Source organism: Triturus cristatus, chromosome 10 (assembly GCF_964204655.1).
Source record: "Triturus cristatus chromosome 10, aTriCri1.1, whole genome shotgun sequence".
In the NCBI taxonomy this organism is placed as follows: domain Eukaryota; kingdom Metazoa; phylum Chordata; class Amphibia; order Caudata; family Salamandridae; genus Triturus; species Triturus cristatus.
The window spans coordinates 81,100,753-81,115,488 of NC_140593.1; positions in this window are offsets into that span (position 1 = coordinate 81,100,753).

Sequence of the window (14,736 nt, forward strand, 5' to 3'; positions counted from 1 at the left end):
ACCCATGCCCCCCGCACCAGCCACGAATACCGCCTCTGCTACGACGCCAACACCCTCATTGCTCTCAACCCAGGAAGGACCCACACCTGCTGCAAGGCCGCCACAAAGCGCACCCACGGTCCCTTCACCTGCCTGAACTGCAGCTTCTTCTGCCTCGAAGGCAGCGAGACATCTGCCACGACAGAACCCAACTGACATAGATGCATCCTGATCAACACCCGCTCCGCACACAAACACGCCATCAAGCTCTGGGACCTACTCGACACCGCATCCCCGGACGTCGCCTTCCTGACCGAGACCTGGATGAACGAAGCCTCCTCGCCAGACATTGCCATAGCCATCCCTGACGGGTACAAGATCACCTGCAGAGACCGCAACAACGGGGCCGGCGGGGGAATCGCCATCGTCCACATAAACACCATCAGGGTCTCAATAAGCACCAACGACACCCTCAGCATCGCCGAACACATACACTTCCAGATCCACATGGACCCCAAGACCACCCTAAGAGGCACCCTCATCTACAGACCGCCAGGACCCCGACCTCAATTCTGCAACTCCATCGCCGACCTCATCAGCACGCACGCATGCGCTGACCTCCACTGACTACATCCTCCTCGGAGACCTGAACTATCATCTGGAGAACAACAATGGCAACAACTCCTCCACCCTGATCGCCAACCTCGTCAACCTCGGACTAAAACAGCTTGCACGACGCCAACCCACATCGCCGGTCACACACTTGATGCCATCTTCTCCTCAAGTCCCCACGTCACCTTCAGCCACGCCTCCGAACTCACCTGGACAGACCACCACTGCATCATCTTCTCCTTCTGAAAACCCCCCACACACTCCGCACCCTACAGATCCCCCGCTGCCGCTGGGGCAAAGTCACTGAGGAACAACTCCAGACAAGCCTCGCACTCAACCCTCCGACCAATCCCACCAACCCCGATGATGGTGCACTCACCCTCGAACGCTGGATGAACGACTGCGCCAACACCGTAGCCCCGCTGAAAAAACCCACCAACAGAGACACCAGCAAAGGAGCCAGCTGGTTCACCCCGGAACTCCTCGCCTCAAAGCGCATCTGCCGGAAATTGGAGAACATATGGCATAGCGACAAGACGCCGGACAGCCGCCCTGCCCACAAAGACGCCATCCGCAACCACCACCACCTCATCAGGACAGCCAAAAGGATCTCCTTCACAGACCGCCTTGACAACAACGCACACAACAGCAAGGGGCTCTTCTACATCGTGAAGGAACTTTCCAACCCCAGCTCCAGCTCCAGCGCCAACGACATCCCGCCATCGCAAGCCCTGTGCGACTCCCTCGCCACCTTCTTTCACCGAAAAATCACCGACATCCATGACAGTTTCAAACCCCGGACAACCCCTACGGGCCACGCCGCACCGGACCCACCGCACCCCACCGTCCAAGACTCCCTGAGAAACTGGACCAACGTGAGCATCGAGGACACTATCAAGATCTTGGGCACAATCCACTCCGGATCCCCATCCGACCCTCTCCCACACCACATCTTTAACAAAGCCAACAATTCCATCGCACCCCACCTGAGCAACATCATCATCCTCTCCTTCGAAACAGCTACCTTCCCTGAGAACTGGAAGCACGCAGAGATCAACGCCCTACTGAAGAAACCCAAGGCGGAACCGAGCGACCTCAAGAACTTCCGGCCCATCTCCCTGCTTCCGTTCCCAGCAAAGGTCATCAAGAAGATTGTTAACATCCAGCTCACCCGTCACCTCGAAGACAACAACATCCTGGACCCCGCCCAGTCCGGATTCCGCAGCAACCACAGCACCAAAACTGCCCTCATCGCCGCCACAGACGACATCAGGATCCTTCTAGACAACGGCGAGACGGCGGCCCTCATCCTCGTAGATCTGTCCGCCGCCTTCGACACCGTCTGACACCACACACTACGTACGCGCCTCCAACACACAGGGATCCGGGAGAAGGCCTTGGACTGGACCACCTCCTTCCTCTCTGGCAGAACTCAGAGAGTCTGCCTCCCCCCGTTCCGGTCTGAGGCCTCCGAGATCATCTGCGGCGTCCCACAGGGTTCCTCCCTCAGCCCCACACTGTTCAACGTCTACATGGCACCACTAGCACGCATTGCCCAACAGCATGACCTCAACATAATCTCCTATGCCGATGACACGCAGCTGATCCTCTCCCTCACCAAGGACCCTCTCACCGCCAAATCCAACCTCCACCAGGGAATGAAGGCCACCGCCGACTGGATGAAGGAAAGCCGACTTAAGCTGAACTCAGACAAGACGGAGATCCTCATCCTCGGACCCAACCCCTCAGCATGGGACGACTCCTGGTGGCCCGCATCACTGGGGACTCCCCCGGCCCCTACAGACCACGCACGCAACCTGGGAGTCATCCTTGACTCGAAACTCACCATGACCAAACAAGTCAACGCAGTCTCCTCCACCTGCTTCAACACCCTCCGCAAGATCTACAGATAGATCCCGACAAACACAAGGAAAACAGTCACCCAGGCCCTAGTCAGCAGCAGACTCGACTACGGAAACGCCCTCTACGCCGGAGCCTCGTCCAAGCTCATCAACAGACTACAAAGAATCCAAAACGCCTCTGCACGCCTGATCCTCGACGTCCCGCTCTGCGACCACATCACCCCCCACCTGAGGAACCTACACTGGCTCCCTGTCGACAGAAGGATCTCCTTCAAGCTCCTGATCCACGCACACAAGGAACTCCACAAAACAGGCCCAGCCTACCTCAACAGCCGACTCTCCTTCTACGTACCCAACAGGATACTCCGCTCCGCTGACCACGCCCTGGCAACAGTCCCGCGCATCCGTAGAACCACTTCCGGAGGCAGATCCTTCTCCCACCGCGCCGCCAAGACATGGAACACCCTCCCCCTCTACCTACGACAAACTGAAGACCTACTGACCTTCAGGAGACAACTCAAGACCTGGCTTTTCGACCAGTAGCAGCAGCACCTACCCCCCCCCAGCGCCTTGAAACCCTTGTGGGTAAGTAGCGCGCTTTACAAATTAACTGATTGAATGCTTGTCTGGATTATATTAGCAATAACAATTTCATTTAAAGTAACATTTGAAGATATAGAAAAACACACCGAGAACGGAACTATTAAGGGAAAGATTGATGACAGTCGTGTTACTAAACTGGTAGATAGAACAGAATTTCACAAGGATAAGTCCGTAAATGATTTTTCTAATAATGTTTTTTCAAAGTTACTGTACAAGTATGTCAAGACTATGGAAGTTAGAGACTGTTACGTTTGCATGCAGTTACCTGCATCCGTGTCAGAAGGTGTCACTTATCATCATCTTCCTTTGATATATGGGATAACTTGTAGGGGCAGATTTACAATAACTAGCGCATCCCTGCATATCAGCAGGGATACGCCAGTTATTGTGCATCACGGCTCCGTCAACATGGATGCACCGCATTTACAATGCGGTGCACCAAGGGGCAAAAATGGACAGATGCGTGATTCATCTGCTGCCGTAAAGGCAGCACATTGCTGGAGTTGCGTCGCAAGCGCAACGCAGCTCCAGCAAGGTTCGGGGGTGCCCTATCCCTAACATGCTGCATCAATCCTTACGCCTGCTTCAAGCAGGCGCATGGTTTTGACGCAGCATGGCCTTAAAAGTGACTGAGTGAAATCTTGTAGATTTCACTCAGCCACTTTTAGGAGGCATTCCTGCGCTGGAACGCCCCCCCTGCGCCAGAATGCCTACATGTGGCACATGGTTATACAACGTGACGCATCTCCCAGATGCGTCACGTTGTAAGTACCCCGCACCATGGCGCTGGCTTTGCACCGCCGCTGCGTCAGAAAAGTGACGCATGGGCGGCGTAAAAGAGGCACAAGGGGCTTGTAAATCTGCCCCGTAGTGTGTTAGCTAGTTTGTTCTATAAAACAGGGAAATTAGAATACTATTATACTGATGTAGATAATGTTTTCTCACAGATACCTGTAGTTCCCGAACTAAACAAGGTGATTCCTGGTAGAATCTTAGGTGAATTTTTCTTGGAAACAAGGGAATTAACTTTCGAAGAAGTGTTTCAGAATAATCTTACTTGTAGTCTGAGAAAAGAAGAGAAAACATTCCTGAACATGGTAGAGGAGAGGAAAGTTGAGATGCAAAGAAAAGTGTCTGGGGAAAAGATGGAAACAACATTATGGGATGCTGGAAAGGAAAATCATTTAAAGGGAGAAACAAATCCCGCAATGGCTTTAGATTGGCCTCAGAGCGGAAAATTGTGCATCAGTAGAGATAACACTGTTTATGATAATCACTTTGTAGGTGCAAGTGAATGCCATGACTTATATAAAATCATGGGAGGATGGGGATTTAAAGGAGGAAATGATCCGGTATTCCCTGCAATATATTACATCTGTGGGAACCGGGCTTATTATAGGTTACCGGACCACTGGTATGGCACATGCTACCTTGGCCTGGTCTTCCCAAAAATATTTCACGTGGGAAGGGGAGAGGACGGTTTACACGAAATAGGTAGACAACTAAAATGTAGAAGGAGGGAGAGTTGGTCAGAGATTATAGGGGATATTTTTTTAGCACTGATACCAGCAGTTGGAATATCTCTGAATGCACATAAAATTAGAAAATTGTCCACAGTTGTAGATCGCTTATCAACAAGCGCAGCTGGACGGTTCTTAATGGTGAATATCGAAATGGTTGCCATGAGAGCTATGATTATGCAAAATCGACTTGCTCTTGATATTATATTGGCCAAAGAGGGACGGGTACATTGAATGCTGAAGGTACAACATTGCTGTACTTACAATCCTGCCGAAAGTCAAAACTTAAAGAAGTACATTAAGAATATAACTGATTTGTATGAAGAAATTGTTCCACTGGAGCTTGAAAGTGTTTGGGAGAAACTTGGTAAAAGTTTTTCTACTATTGAGAATTTACGAACAAAATTAGGTAGCTCTTTTGTGGGTAAAGTACTGATACCAGTGACCTGTGTGATAATATTTGTACTGATATTGAGACTAGGATGTATGTGTATAAAAAGACGAGAATTACAAAACAAGATAAAAAGAGACGTTAAGAAAAGAAAGGAGGAGGAAATAAGAGAAAGAGAAATAGAAGATATAGTATTAGAAGAATTGAAAGAAAATATGTACAAGAAAACAAGAGAAGATGATATGGGAAATACTAGGATGTCATGTAACAAGTGCAAGGGAACCGAGTAACCATTTCTGTTGATTTTTGTTTTTGTTGAAATTTAGTGATTGGTGGTGATGTTAAAAATCACCAAAGGGGGGATTGATGGAGCAGGTAAAACAACATTTTGTATACCTCCTCTATTTTGCATGAAATTAATTATGTAATCACTCTAAGTATTAATTTGTACTAATTAGTTTGAAGTGAGATGACTAATCAACTTTTACACCTTGATTTTACACCGAGATACATGTGGGACTAAAATGCAAACTGCATGGCAAACAATTAAAATAATTAACTGTGGTACGCAAACTAACCTTATAATGTGGTGAAATAGAGAATTGCATGATTCATGTTGCTTTTGTGATGGTTTGTGCTTCTAGTGCTGCAGAATGGTGAGTATTATTGCTTTAAATGTTGCTACAAGCTAGGAAAATACTAATATATATTGGGATTAGTGTGGGATTAAACATTAGAATCTTCATGTCTATATTCTAATTACTGTTATGTCTGTTCTTTTTGCTTAAGTTGCTTAAGCAGTGCTTAAGATGGAGCTCCGGTGATGCCGCCGTCATGTGAGCGCGATGTCTACTGCGCAGAATCGGGTGGCTCTGGAGATCTCCAAGTGACCTCAGCTCCAGTAAGCAGTATGTCCCTTGTCAAGGATAGGAGCATGGAGATCTGCCAAGTGAGGAACGGTGTGAACTACTAAGGGGACAATGGATTATTATAACTTCGGAACTTTTGCCTGTGAACCACAGAAAAAGATATACATTTTCTCTCTGCCATGCCAGGTCTCATGGGAAACCAGTGAACATAGGAAAACTCGGAGAACTTACAAATTGAACAGTTTCTACCCCTTTAATTGTTGAATGTTGATCTGAAGTAAGCAGGAAAAGGGTATAAAAGACTCTGATCTGCAAAAGGGAGTGGTTCATTGGGCTGATCGTCTATGGCGTTGGGTCTGCGTTGAACTGACGAAGATTTCCTTGGTTTACCTTGGGTTTCTTTAAAATTTGGGAAAGCTGTTCCATCAGATGATTGATTATTGCTGCGGGTTGGACAGTTTATTCAGGAGATTTTAGACGTGACTTTGAATATTGCATCCCTGTGATCGGAGGGTCACCAACTTTGAGATCTATGTAAATATAAAGGCAATACGAAATATACATGCTTATGTTTTAAAGATTTAATGATTTCCGGAAATAAAAAAAACTATGTTATATGCTGTAGCGGTTGAATGCTAATGTGAAGAAAATTAATATTAGATAAACAAAGGTTGGATTAATAAGAAATGAGTTTGTGATTCTTTTGATTAGGTACTGAAAATTAGTCAAAATGTTTCCTAAGGCTTTAATTGTGTTTTAGCTGGTTCTAAATCACCATTAACCAGTCCAACTAATTGGTCCTTCGACCAAGTGGTGGAGTGACCTTGATGTCAAAGTCAGGATTTTATAGGTTCAGATGTATATAATGTAAAAAAAATTACTCCTGACAGGTAACAAGGTACCCCCACATGTTCAGCGCTTTTCCTCCTGTGTACAGATTCGAGTGAGAAGGATGTGTGTTGGTGTCATGGGCCCCACCAAGGAATGAATGTATGAATGAGGTAGTGTGATGACGAGTCTGTGACATAGGGAGAATATGTAAATTTGCCCTTTTCCGCTGGAGCACCCCAAACTCAGCGCACTACAACTCATGGACACTTCTGTTTGCTAAATGTGTGACCTCTGGACTTGCTCCGGCTACCACCATGATGCTCAGCAGTTGTCCCTGTAATGCTGGTGTTGTCTGTTTCCGTATTCATAGTGTTCACTGTTGTATTTGTTGCCAGCAACAACAACTCCCTGAGGGCTGGCTTGCACTCACCCCACAAACATCCAGCACAGGCGTCACTGTACATATGGCCCTGCCAATAAAGGGTCCGGACGCACGTGCCCGTAGCCAGTTCAACATAATATCTGCGTGTGTCCCTGTGGTCTTGTTGTATGCATGAGGGCCCTGGGCCCTAACACATTACATTGTGCTATGTACAGCGGACGCAGACATGTCACCGCAGGCAGCGGGTTAGAGCTTGGGCATGTAGCTTTGTCGTCACCCACTCAATTTGTAAGGGGAGTGGACTGGGCCATCGTACGCAAAGCCTACATGGGTATGCGACTGATATGTGCGTGCCCCTGGGCGTGCTTCTGTACTGGGAATGTGCCTCTGCATATGTCTCTATAGCAGTGTGGGTCTCCTTTGTGGGGTGTAGGTGGTCGCTGAAGGGTAATGGACACCCATGTATGTGTTCTAGCTCGCCTTCCATGGGTTTGGACCACACCTGCACCCTTTTGGCCAACTCCTTTTGGCGTTCTGATGCCTGGCATTAGGGTGCCATGTGTGGGTCAGTGAAGTGTTGTGAGCCAGCCGTGCTTGCGGGTGCTTCATGCTGTGTGGTCTGTTGCAGGGGCTGGGTTCTTCTCTAAGTATCTTGTCAGCCCTGGTCCTGGCGGTGGGTTGCCTGGGATGTCCATGAGCTGTTGCAGGGCGTCGGTGTCGAAGGTGTGGGGGTCGTCTCTGGCATCACTGATGAGTTGTTTGGTCTGACCTGCTGGAGGTGTTGTTTGTCCCTCTGCAATGTGAAGGGGAGATGCATGTTGACATTGTGTTGACATTTATGTTGGCGCATTGTTCTTGTAGACATGCAGACTGTGTGACTATGTACATTGTGACTGTTTGGGCGGTGCTGGCAATTTGAGGGGGGACAGTGGACATTTGGACTATATGACTGATGTGAGGTTGTACTCGTACATATGCACATCACAGTTTCCTGCTCTGTCAAATGTGATTGGCCTGTTTCTGCGCATGGGTGGACCCAGTTGTGTCCCCTGTTATGCAGTGTCAGTGTTGCACTTTGTGACACATTGTCATGGGATGTGTTGTGATTGCGATGTGTGGGTACTGCAGTGTGCCACAGGGATGGGGGACATGACCCTGGGTAAATGTGGGTGTGCAGTGTGCTACACATCGTTGTGCATGTGTGCCATTGTGCCCATCTCCTCCGTCCCCCCAGTCCCTGTTTCTTACTCACCCTATTGTTGTTGTGTCAGGTCCTCTCGAGCTGTGTTCATACTCCCACCTCCTTGCACCATCTCCACACTGATGACTGGCCTCCATTTCCTTCAGCTCCTCCTGAGGCGCAGGACTCCCACCTCCTGTCACCATTGCTGCCTTATTGTTGGCAGCGGCTTTGAACCTGGTTTAGGTTTTCACGTCATGCCAGCGCCTCTTGGCCTTCTCCATTGGCCTCCTTGACTCTCCGACTGCATTCAAGGTAGTCTGATTGTGGGTCAGTTGCTGGTAGTGTTCTGTCACCTCCGTGACGCTGGTCTTGTTTTCCTGCGGACTGCACACCGCCATCCTCTCCCTCTTCTCCTTGGCCTTCCCCGACCCCGTTGGTCCTTGCTAGTGGTCTGTGGGGCTTGTGTGGTTCGCATTGACCTCTGTGCTCGGTCAGGGTGCATCCATGTTGCTACGCACTCTGGATTCTTTCTAGTGTGTTGTTATTGTTGCTTTTATAGTGCATTTTCCCTCCAGAGGCGTGGGATTTGCAGGCCTGCCGCTGGTTTTCGCTGCTTTTTGTGTTTCGCATTTTTGCAGCGTGCCGTTGATTTTAATGCGGCCATTTGACGCGTTATCTGGTGACTATCGCATGGTACCACCGTGTTGTGAATACTTGGTTAACACGGCGTAAATTTCCCGCGATAGACTACGATGTTGGAGGTTGCGTTAAGTTACTTTTGCGATGGTTATCACACGTTCTTGAGAATATCCCCCCCTTATAGACTTTCATTGTAGTTAATTTCTAGATTCAAGAGGGGCCGCCTGGCACAAAAAGCCAGTGTCAATTTTAAGATCGGAGAGTTGTGACATTTTGAAAAATTGTCAGCCCTGTCTGGTTCTGCTTTACTCAAAAGCCTCACTTGGTCCCAGCATTCTAGAAACTGTTTTAAATTTTTAGAAAATAGATTGAGGATATTTAACCAATATTTCTTCTAATAATAACTATATTTGAAAAATTCTTCAATACGGGGACCCGCTGAACAGTTTGATTGGTTCAAGATTGATATATACTGGTGCACCCATCTGTGGACATATACAATATTCTGTCAAGATCCCAAAAGACCTAAGAGGCTACCATTGGTTCACCCTTTCCCAAGGAAACAAGAAAAGACGAATTACAGCCATCTGGAAACAATTCAAAAAGCTGCTGGCTTCTCTATATATTGTGGGATCAATTAAGGCTCTTAAAAAGAGCTATAATAAAGACATATGGGATTCTAAAGCTTTTGTTGTAAACTATGTTAAGAAATATTACTGTGTGCCAAAGGCAAGGGCCCAAAATAATTCTGAGAATTAATGATCTTGATGGGAAGCATGATAAACTTGAAGATGCGGCCATTCCCAGATGGGCACAGAGACACAATGATGTGTAATTGAATAATCTTTAGGGTTAAAGGGGCATATTATCAAGAACGGCGTTAAAATTATCGCCGCTTTAGCGGCAGGAAACTGCTGCTAAAGCGGCGATAATGGGCTTGATAATATCCCCTTGAGCATTCCAATAGAAGCCCATGTTCACACCAGAACATGGGCTTCTATTGGAATTCTCAAGGGCATATTATCAAGCCCATTATCGTCGCTTTAGTTAATTTTAACGCCGTTCTTGATAATATGCCCCTAGGTCCGAACAAGGTTATGTGTGGTTGTCAGTTGAGAGCCCCTGGCCCAAATGGATCAACAAAAAATTTGTTACAGAAGGACATTGCGTTTTGGTTTCTCAAACTGACCATCTTGTTCTCAACTTCCGCTCTATTACTGAGCCGTGGCGGGCTCTGTCATCCATCCTTTATTAAAAAAAGGTATCAACAAGAATCCTCGGGATTACCATCGTATTTGCCGCCTCAATATGAGGCAAAGATTTACGCTAGATTCCTTTAGGAAGGCCTGGAAAGCTGAGTGGAAGAAAATAATATTTTACCATTTAATGAAGTAGGTTTTGGAAAGGGCTGTGAAACCCTGTACGGCTCTTATTATTCTTAGTCACAGATCGGCTGAATGTCCAGGGGGAGAGTACTTACATGTTTGCTGGATTATTCCTTTGCTTTTGACCTGGTAAAGAGAGGCATTCTTTGGAACAAAAAATAACTTATCCTTTAATGATTATGATCTAGCCAATGATTTGATCATTTTTGTAAAGAAAAACCAAGATGATCTCTTATGGTAGTAAAAAAATTATTTTCAATGAGTGTTAGGCAGCAGCACAATGGGATCAGCAGTTACAATTATTTGGTGTGTGGCAAGAGAAAGCTGCTGGCAGTGAGTTCCATCACAATGCTCTCAAATATAAAGTAGATTTCCATGCAAAACTATTTGGGAAAATAAATAATTCCTGGAACTCTACAGTCTAACAGTAGCTCCAGTGTTGACCATACGTAAGACTCACCGCGGTTGTTGCCTGATTTATGGCATTCTGTGTTTTATAGAGAAGATGGTCTATTTCAGTGATGAGGTCCTGAGTATGTATCTAAAGTGTAAATTAATTTAATATACTGAAGGTGTGTTCTGGGATGCAAGTCTGAATCAAGTTCAGTTTGGTGAGTAGGGGGGATATATTTTGCATTATTTTAGATTACTTCTTGCTTTTGTCTTATACAAGTCACTGAGAGTTAGCTAAAGTCCTTACAGTGGATTGAGATTTTGACGTTCAACGAGATATCCCCACAATTGTGATGCAATTATCTACACTTCTTCTTTGACCGGTTAGGATTAGAGGACTTTTGGAATCACCCACATCGTATCATACAGTAGAGCGTATAACGCTCTACTGTCAGGATGGCACTTCTCAAACGAGCCATTAGACAGAAGTATCTAAGGTTTCACTTGCTCCTTGCACTAGTAGCCGAGTTCTGGTCAGGCTGCAGGGGCAACCCAGAGTTCAGCTCTTCACCCTATCACCTCTGTCGAGCTAGGGAAGAGTTGGTTTCTCGTTCACTCTGTATATGTCTGGAGCTGTGAAGTGAGCAGAGAAGACTTTCTTTAGGAAAGTACGATCTGCTTCTTATGGTTACCCCCACTTTTTGCTGATGTCTGACTGATGTCTGACTGATGTCTGTCTGACTGACTGGGATCCTGCTATCTAGGACCCCAGTCTATCTGCTTTCTCCCTTAAAGTGCTATGTATGTACTTTAGGTACACTCCAGATTGGATACAGGTGTACCCTTATACGTCCCTGGTATATGGTGCACCATGTACCCAGGGCATAGGTACCCCAGATGCCTCCCATGGGCTGAAGCATGTATTTTGCCACTCATGAGAGGCCATTCAAAATGACACAACAGGTCTGCTACAGCAGCCTGTGTAAGCTGGTGCTTGCATCACTTACTTAGATATAGGTTCACAATATCTAAATCACTACACTTAAAAACCTATCAGTCACCCCTATGGCAGGCCATATCGATCCTGTAGGCAGGGTGCTGGGCTTTACGTGAGAGGGTGCCCCTGCATGAGTAGGGTCCCTCTGCAGCCTTCGGAAACCATTCTCAAGGGTTGTCTATGATGCAGCCAGACATATAGGTCTAAGTATCTTATAACCTCGCAGTAAATGCTTACTTTAAAACAGATGCTTAGAACCATGTTGTGTTTGGTGCCAAACACCTTGGAATCATACCTTCACACCAGTAATTGGAGTGGGAGGTATGATTCCACCCTTCTGAAATCACTACTGTGGGTCACTGGTCTACCCGGTACCAGCTTTCTCGACCCAGGCAGCACAAAATGGACACTGCCAGCCACAGACACAATTCTGCTCTCCTTCTGCTGAGCCAAGTTCGAGCAGAGGAAGGCATGACAATAGGCATCCAGTCACAGGAAGGTGTAACCACCTCCCAGACAGGGTTTAGTGTATTGGGGCTGGGTGGGTGCACTCTGAGAGTGGCAGAAAGTCTGCACTGGGGGGACATTTGGTGTCCCTGTGCATAGTCCAGCACAAACCAGTTCTGGGAGCCATTGGCTCCTGCTCTGGCGCGAAACTGGACAAAGGACATGGGTGTAGCCACCCCTATGTCCTGCACCACCCCTAGTAGGGTCCCTACAATCTTTCCAACCCCTTCCCATGGGTATAAAGTGGGCTACAGGACTTTAGATTTTACCTGGACAAGATTCTACTAAGAAGAAACCAAGCACTTTGACTGCCTGAACGACATTGCACGACTGAAGAATCACCCTTGGAGTAAAGGAGTTACTCCCCTGCAGTAGAAGTCACCTAAGCGCATCTGACTGGCTTGCTTCTCCAGAGCTCCTGAGGAATCCGAAGATTTCAGCAACACAAGAGATGGGTTTACGAAGGTCCCTGAGGTTGATCTGACCTCTCAGCAATTCTGAGACCAGTTTCCCGTGTGACCGAACCTCTGCGCACCGTGTACATTTGCAGGTGCATATGCTTGTTGGCGATTCCCAAGCTTGGGCATTGGACTCCGTGTAGTCCTGACCCTGAGCAGTATTTGCACCAAAGAAATCCGGCCTCCTCGCACTGAGTGCTCCATGGGCTGGTGCTTTGTAAATTCGCTCGAGGTCTCCTCGCGACTCCTCATTGCTTGGAGAGTCCCCTGGACCTTGCTGGTCCACACCGTAACCGTTTGCCTTTCCTGTGTGGGTTGCATTTGCCAAGGCTTTTGGTGCTCCAGCAGGACATCCACCCCTCAGCACTCAACATCCTTTGTGGGAAAGCCCACCTTTGGATCCTGGTGGCCCTTGACATCTCCTGGTTCCCTTGGCTGCAGAGTCAAGCATCCTTTCTTCGCACCTGAAGCACCCAACATCCCGGGGCATTCAACTACCGAGACTCTGGTCACCTGATGTAACCCAGACTCTGTCCCCTCTGCTTTCAGGTTCCTCTCACCTAGAATCCAGGCTTGGATTCCACCAGACACTCTTTGCCTTCCTGGCAGCAGTACTTATTTGCAGCTCTCCATTGAAAAAGACTAAGGTTTCCGATACCACTTGACCCCTATGCACCCGGCTCCTCTGGGATAGGTAGCACGGGTACTTTGGTACTCACTGGTGGGTTGGCTCTAGAACCTCCTATGTTCCAAAGGGTTTGCTTGAAGTCCTCGTAGAAGTGTCCTTAAACTGTAACTTTGCAACCGCGACTTTCCGATAGAGTAGTACGGAGCACGCGGTCGTGTTTCCTCACTGCACCCATCCTCCGTGAGCTCCCTGTGTCACTGCCTTGGGTGGTTCCTCGGGTCTAGGCACTGTGTCTAGTCAAGTCGTGATTGTTATACCATTTTTTAGGTCTCGTCTGACCCAGCGCATGCACTGGTCTGGCGAGACTTTTAGTGAGGGCTCAAAAAATGCTACCATGGCCATCCTAGAGCTACAGTGCATGTGCGCGCGCGCGCGCTTAGGAGCAGAGGTACCATATGGCAAACCTCGTCATGCTCATTAAGCACCCGCGATCACTTTCACTTTCACCCGCGATCCCTTTCGCGGCGCCCCTTTGATGTTCTCGTTCAAAGAACATCAAACATAAAAGAACATGTTGTGTTAATGCTTTGCTGCACCCGTTTGACTTACAATGTGCTTTCTCTTTCCACAAACTCGATGTTTGTGTTCCTTTATTTTTAGATGCTTTTAGTATTACTGTTTTGTGACTTGACTTAAGGAACATTAAGGAAATGTTACCGTGAAACTGGACAACAAGTTCATAGTGTTTATTTCTGATAAATCCCATCCGTTACACCATTCAGGGAGTCCTTTCGTTGGTGCTTTCATGAGGACATGATGAGGAAGCTGGAAACTTTTGGCACATCCTCTTTAAAAGCACAGCATGTTGGCGACTGGTTAGTCGATTAGACCTATGTAGAGCTTTAGATCTCAAAGCGCTATGGTGGGTGACGCAGTTATAACTCATGAAATATGGGATGCAACTCACAAGGAGGGGGCAGGTTTGAGTCCACATTGGCTGCATTCGAACTCTTAAGATGATGGGCTGTGTGCATCCATTATCAGCACTCAGTCTTCGCTAAGTGATCTTGTTTTGTTGTTGTGTCAATGCTTTGCTGTGCCCGTTTGACTTACAACGTGCTTTCTCTTTCCACAAACTCGATGTTTGTGTTCCTTTATTTTGAGATGCTTTTAGTATTACTGTCACACACACAACCACAATCACACACACAACCACACACACAACCACACACACAACCACACGCATAACCACACACACAACCACACACACACACAACCACAACCACACACACACAACCACAACCACACACACAACCACACAGACAAAAACACAACCACAACCACAGACATACACACAACCACACACTACCATACCCAAAACCAAACACACACAACAACCACACAACCACACACACATCCACACACACAACCACACACACACACAACCACACACACACAGACAACCACACACACAACCACACACACACACAACCCCAC